The 7,683-nt window shown below is 31.5% G+C and overlaps 1 long non-coding RNA gene across 1 annotated transcript; it reads right to left on the bottom strand.

The window, feature by feature from the left end:
• Positions 1-1,328: 1,328 nt before the first annotated feature.
• LOC148194799 (uncharacterized) lies at positions 1,329-5,365 on the bottom strand. The gene is made up of 5 exons (XR_015781793.1): positions 4,868-5,365; positions 4,479-4,774; positions 4,274-4,370; positions 4,037-4,106; positions 1,329-1,582 (listed from the first exon to the last, which is right to left on the bottom strand). It is a non-coding gene; the product is annotated as an uncharacterized LOC148194799 (long non-coding RNA).
• Between the last annotated feature and the right edge of the window lie 2,318 nt (positions 5,366-7,683).

Genomic DNA, 7,683 nt, shown 5'->3' with positions numbered 1-7,683 from the left:
AGTTATATATAAACAATTAATCCTTTCAAATCTCATGATCACGCAGAATGCTTTAACTTTATTTCTCGTAAATCGACGCTTACAAATTGTGTTACATCCATTGAAACAAACGTCTCAATTACTTGTAAATTAATCGTTCTAAATATACGTTAACTGTGTCATTCATGGAAACAAACACAATCCTACAAGTTGAGAGTTAAAATCTAATAATTAAATTAAAATAATCGATGTCAAGTAATACATCACTTAAATATGTCTAGACATTATTTATTTTGAAAGAAAGAGTTAAACAGTGTGTTCAATTATCTTTTTATCTAAATTAATGGTTATTTCTTGGGCCTTTGGCTTGTGATTTCTAGATGCACATCTATTTTTTAAAATTTACATTTTACCTTTGTGTTATGTTATTTATTCCCATCAATATACTTTGTAACATCTTTGTTTTAAACATTCTGTTGGCAAAGACCACTATAGTTGGAAGTAGGGGTGATAACGGGGTTGGGTCGGGCATAAACAGTGCTTATCCGTAACCCGATCCGTCAGATAAAATTGTACTCGTTACCTGTGTGAATACTCATTTAGAAAATACTTACAAGTATTTTAAAATCAGTAGATATCTGCGTATACCCATAAAAAATTAAAAAAATATATATTTTATACATTTTCAAAATAAAATTTAAATAAAATTACAATATATATATATAATATAATATAAATTAAATATAAATTAAAATTTAATTTTAATTAAATTTAACCTAATAAAATATAGTTTTACTTTATTTTTAATTAAATTTAATTAAAAAATATATAAGTTAATTTTTTTTTTGTGAGTAACGAGTACCCGCAACTACAAAAAAAAGGTTATTTAGAGGAGGTTTTTTTTTCGATTTGCGGGGGTTTTCACCCTCCGCAAAATAAATTCCGGAGGTTTTTCAAACCGCCGCAGTTTGAGTCGCCACAAACTATCTGCGGGGGTTTTTTGCGACCCCTGGTATCGCGTTCAATTTGCGGAGGTTTTTCTGTGGAGGGTAAAAACCTCCTCTATTACTGACTATTACTTTGTGGGGGTTTTTAACCTCCTTTATTTTCAACTATTTGATCACAAAAGTTTTCTATATTTTTGTCAGTTTTTTTATTTGATGATTATTAAAATATATATATCATTTTTTGTTTAATGATTATTAAAATATATAATAACTACCTATTTTCACCAATTTCTTTCTTTTCTTCTTTTTTTTTTATTTCAAAATTAAGTAAATTTAATTTTTTTTTTAAATTATTAAATACCAAACAAATATGATTCCTCTGAATAAAAAATTGATACCATAGAACAAAAACCCCTGAGTAGGAAGGAATTTAGAAAAATAAATTGAGAAACAATTGTATGTTTCAGAAGGATAGGCTAGAAGTCAATGTAATCCTATTACAGAAATAGTTACAAAGAAAGAAATGTTACCTAATTCATAATAAACTAAGTATAGTTTTACCCTAAAACAATATCATAAACTTCCTAAAAGTTACTTCCATAAGATGATTGTCTTGTTCCCAAAGGAGACTCTGGCTCATTTGCATCACGAGCTTGCTGAAATAATATAAAAAATATTAATAAAATAAACTCAATTACATGTGCTCACATTTTGAAAATAATATATAAAAAATCAATCAAATAGAATAAACATGTTCTATCAATCAAATAGAATAAACATCTTCTATCAAATAGAATAAACATGTTCTAAAAAATCAATCTTATGTATAACGAATTTATAACTTGAGGACAACAGCTACAAACTATAAATACAGATATGCATACTTGAGTCAAAATCATCTTATGTATCGAAATTAAAATACAGTACAAATGTTGTGTAATGAATATATATATCTGGGCATGCCTATATACACTTTGATATAGTGTTGTCCTGCTACTATCGTAATCCACATTCATTCCATTATGTAATTTAATTTTTCTAACCACAAGACGTGTAGCTCATGCACTAGGTATAATAATGTGCCAGTTAGTTGCACTTTAATTGGAGCATGATTCAATTAATGTTACATGAGAATAAAAAATTTATAATAGATAAAATTTTAATAAATATATATAATAATTGAATATCTGTTGTTAAATAGTTATATGTTCTAAATGATTTGTTACATTTATATTTATATGATAATGTTTTAGTATAATTATGTGATATGCCCTCTCAATCAAGAAGTACAGTACACGTTACAAAGTCCGAAGACATTAAAAGTTATATTTCATTAAATCAGGCAATACTTTGCTGGAATTATACTACTTGGTTTCGATTCTACTTATATTACGTGCACCAGTGATATTGATAGTCTGGTGATATATCAGTACATTTCTACACGGTCAATCGTGTTTGCAATCCTATTTGTATTAATGAGCACTATAGTTCGCAAATATCTAGTTAGTTTTTGAGTTTGTATTTCAGGTTGCAATGTGTTAAAGAATAAACTAACTATTTTAGTAGCAAAAGCAATTTTATAGTCTTCATAGTCCCTTTGTAGTTTACAGTAGCAGCAACTTTTTGGCTTCCTAACTCTAACTAACATTATTTTCCTATTTATATCTACATAACAGTATCAAACTTGGATTTTTTTTCGTGGGTGCTGTTAAATCTTAAGCAAATTTCCTAACAATAATTATACATAAGTGGGATGTAGGACACCTAGTAGATAGTTTTTACTTATTATTTCTTTTAAATGTTTATATCTTAACCTTTATTATTTTATTAAGTTCACCTATATTTAGTCAGTACATAACCACAAAGAACTCACATTTTTATCGTTAGCTAGGAAAAGAACATCATCTTGCATGCTTAAGCCCATCTACTCATATCTTCTCCACTTTATTTCTGGAAGCTCTAGTAAAGAATTTATTACATCATCAACATATTACAAGGTTAAAGCTTTCTATACAGTGCTTGTGGCGCTGTGTTCTTGACCTTGTCAGAAAGATGATGAACTACAGATATTGATGCTAATTGCGAGTTATGATTTTGTATTTAGTTGCATTCTTTATAAGACTTTTCTGGTATAGATTACAATCTAAACTTTAAGAAGTAAGAGATCTGTTTGCATATTTTCTTTCAGCCAAGTGTGGACTGTCTTTAATTGGAAAGTTATTCATACCCAGCAAAAGATGACACAAATTTTTACAATAAGAAAGAAAGACAGATAGAGAGAAACAGAGGAGAAAGATAAATAAATTAATGACATGTTTGTCATACAAGAAGACTATAATAATGTTGTTGGAAATAACTCTGAGCAAGAACTGGATGAAAAGAAATCAGGTAAAGGTATCTACACCCTAACTCTAACTAGTCTCCTTGAAAAATGTGGTGAAAAGCCTACTAATGTTACTGGAATGCCCTTATCCTAATCAGGTGATCTCCTCCATTAAATTTGCAAGTTTTGGAACACCTCATGGGACTTGTGGAAACTTTAATCATGGAAACTGCAGTAGCTAATTTTCCATTCGGATTATACTTACTCTAAAGAGTATCTTTTAACAGGGCTGCATTGGATCAAGCAGTTGTAGAATTGAACTACCAATTAATACATTCGGAGATCCATGTAAAGGAGTAGCAAAGAGTTTAGCTGTTGAAGCTTCTTGTGCATAGACATGCTGCTTCAAGCCCACTTATTAGTTTGTATTTGGCTTAATATCACTCTGCACACTCTCACAGGTCTCGTAGACTCATGCTTAGAAATGATTCTTCATTATTTAAATGTTAAATGGCTTTCTGGTAGTAAACTAAGGAAAAAATGTGAAACAAAACAGCAATGATCTGTCAATGATATGTCAATGTAACTTTGTAAGTACCTAAACTACACTAACACATATCTGTCAATGATCTAATAACTGATAATTAACTTTGTAAAATTTACAAGTTCATCTCATGCAATCAGATTCAAGAAAATCAATTCTGAAATAACAATAGCACATATGAATGATAATTTATGCCATCCAGCCAAATACATCGCACATATGAATGAGTTAGGATCTTATTACCTTTCCAAATGAGAGAACGAGCTAATAAAGAGTCACAATTCAGAAAAGGTAACTTCTTCTTAACCTGAAACTGAGAAATCAAATATGTGGTACATATCATCACCTTAAGAAATCAACCATGAGTCAATTATACATTTGACTAATTGATATCCTCGTCTAAATGGTTTGTAGCCAATTGAACATATTCATTGTCATTACTATAAAATTTGTCTGTTTCTTAAAGTTTTCGTAGTGTACCCTCACATATGGATCACTTATGCCTTTGAGATAGACAATAACAATCCCTTCCCAGGACAAGTTCAATCCAACCATTGCTTGAGCCAAAACCCGAACCCTGTACATTGAAAATTGTTAGCATGAATATCCAAGTAGTGAAAAAAAGTTGTGAGTAAAATGGCTAAATGGTTGAAAGAATCACTAATTTCAAAGTGAATAAGCACACCTTCGGTCCTTCTTGGTCATCCACTCTAATTGATATTTGAAGTCTTAATTCTCCAGAACACACTCTTTTAAGAGGGATCCATGCATCCCTTACTGTCCCATCAACCACTACTTCCAAAATACGGTGTAGCATTGTTCAAAATTTGCATACAAAGCACTTACACTATAAAAATGCGTTTCTTATTAGAAGAACGATGGTGGGCAACAAAAATGTATTGCACTCAACCTAGGAATTTCATCAAACACGTACAGGGCAGCAATAATCCCCACTCCCTGTTATGAGTTAACCAGAATATCCTGCACCATTAACAATCAATGTGAGAGACAATTTTGAAAAGTTGAATTGGAAGTGAAATCAATATGGAAAGGCGTTGCAACACCAAACGATACCGTTGTGGCCGCGATAAGTGCGGAGGCGTTTGAGAACTGTCTCATCTTCGATTAGGGTTTTATGATTTCACGAATTTGAGGACACTAGTGAAAGGTAAAGCCTCTGAAACATGAAACCTAAACCTAAAAGAGAGGTTTGGGGAAGAGTTTTAAGATTTGAGTTTTGAATCAAAAATGGAAAACGTAGAACTGAAAACCCCTTTGACTGTATATGCGTCTCCCAAGTCTGCGACTCCCTCGTCTAGTCCAACGTCGACCCCGAACTCCTCACCACCTTCATGACAGGCGACATCAAGCTCCTCTACAAGATCACCTTCTCAGCACTTTACAGCGGGTTATCATTACGCTTTTCCTGGTCGAGAATGGCTGTGACGGGAAGACGGCTCAAAGAGTGTAGATGAACATGAGAAAAAGGAAGTGTTTGATGAAGTTAAGTTTAGGTTTAGGAATTTGGAGAAAAAATAAAGTAAGATAAAATTTTGGAAGGAAAAGACTGAAAAACGAAAAAAAATAAAAAGAAAAATGTATTATAATTTGGTTAGTTATGAACCTCTTTAAAAAGAACTTAAAACCTCCGCTATGATTAGGCCTTTGACAATTCAATAGAACCAAATTAAATCATATTAATTTGCGGAGGGTTTTTATAACCTCCGCAAAATAACCTCCCTTAAGTACCATTTTTTTTGTAGTTAGGTAGTATATTATGTATACCCAACCCATTTAGAAACGGATAATAAAATATCCGTTACCCGTTACTCGTGGATAGTAAATATTCATAAATAATAACTATTCATCGCGGATTTTACTCGCAGATATCTGTCTCCGCGATATTTTTGTCATCCCTAGTTGCAAGTGATGTTTTTGTAGGTATTGAAGTTAATAAACTATTTGTAGGTATCAAAGAATTTTAACAACCTTGGAGCTGACTTTGATTTTTTTGACTCATTTTTTCATTTTACAATTTATTGTATAATTAGAAGTCTCTTGAACTGGACAATGAAAAGGGAAATTGTAGCATTTTTGTAATTATAATAAACTGGTTTATCTATTACACAATGTGAAAAGGTATGTTAATTGAAAAATAAATTATTGTACAATTTGCCATTTTAATTTTAATTTTTGGATTATGAAATTCAATAAAAATACCTATTCTAATCTAAAAACATAATTATGAATTTTGACTTATACAATTCAAAACATTTTTTTTAAAATTATACGCTCATAATATATTTCTGTATTGTATATTCATAATGGATTTGTGAAATGTTTCACACTATAAAATCTAAATATGTAACCATATAATTATAAATTTTGAAATTTGCAATTCAAAATACATTTTTGAATTGTGCAATATTAAAATATATTACATGGATAGTTTAGACTTTTTCTTACATCTCATTCATATTAAACCGAGGGATTAAAGATATATCTTATCCAAACTGGTATAATTAAATAATTTTAACACTTAATGAATTTATATATATTAAAGTGTTTTATGTAACTTATTTATTTGAATTTCATTTTTTGTTTTTCAATATTTGCAGCACTTATTACATTTTTAAATATGCACTTAGTTTATTACATGTTTCTAAGAAGTGATTATTCATTGCATTAAACTTGTAAGTGAATGTTTTAGCCCATCCATTATTAGCAATAATGCACTAACAAATCCAGCTTCTCAACAACTATCAGAAGCAAGAAAATTTTCCAAAAACACGATCCCCATTACCAGAACCACCAAACACGCACCAAGTACCACACATCATTGCTACCTCCACTGCTGCTGTGACATCCGGGCACTGACTAAGGCGGGGAGTGATTGCCGATGCAAGAGACATGAAGTGTAAGGGACACAGACAAGGAACGGCTCTTGGCAGGCTTCCAATGGAAGGAGCACATGGACAAATCGAACATACACCGGAATGAGAGGGATCTCGAGACCGTATAAATATGAGACTATACAGTTGAAGGATAGCTTAAAAGGATGTGCTTAGCTTGGAGTAATTTAGAAATAAGTGACCTTCTGGAAAGTTTTCTCAAAAAATGTGCGAGTAAGGACAAAGCACATTGGAAAACCACGTGGTGACGTGTGAGAGCAGTCGATGTTCTTGTGAGTTGCCGGGCGTTACAGCTGCAACACTCACATCATCCCACCACAACATACACCAATACCAGCTTCCCGCTACTACATAGCGTGCATTTTCCCAAGAACAAAACTCCAAAATAACATAAAACTGAATACTATTTTTACTAAACAGTCTAAATCCTAATTGAACTTAACTAATAAAGATGGAAAATTGGAGAACAATTGAGATTTTTCAGGTATATTAACTGAAAAAATAAAAATATCATGAATTTTTTATGTTAAACTCATTTTAGTAACTCGAGAGAGTAAGGCAAAAAATCTCATTTTAGTAAGATGCACGGCTAGTATGAGCAGTATAGTGGCACCTTGTTTGGGTATTTTTTACTATAATGTTACAGACATGTCACATGCGTGCAAGTGCGCAGTGACATCATGACGGTGCTTTAAATTTTGAACATCCATCCAGGAATCACATGTGGGAGAATCCGAGGTATGTTCTTAAGAAAATGTTTCTTAGACATGATAGTTCTGTGTACATGCATCATCAGTTATATATGATAATAAATAACTGAGCTACTTTCTTGGCATGAAATTTAAATCTCCATCAAGCACATAGATTAATTGTCATAAAATCTTAACTATAGTTTTAACTGATTACATTAGTCCTCGAAGCTGCAAATTGTTCATTGGTTGATGATGAGGTCCAAGAGTCCAAACTGAGAAGACAAGG

The sequence above is a fragment of the Vigna umbellata genome, chromosome 8, assembly GCF_029865625.1.
Source record: "Vigna umbellata cultivar VRB3 chromosome 8, Vumbellata_1.0, whole genome shotgun sequence".
NCBI classification, from domain to species: domain Eukaryota; kingdom Viridiplantae; phylum Streptophyta; class Magnoliopsida; order Fabales; family Fabaceae; genus Vigna; species Vigna umbellata.
Note: the sequence above shows the minus strand (reverse complement) of the source record. Positions and strands in the feature narration are given on the sequence as shown.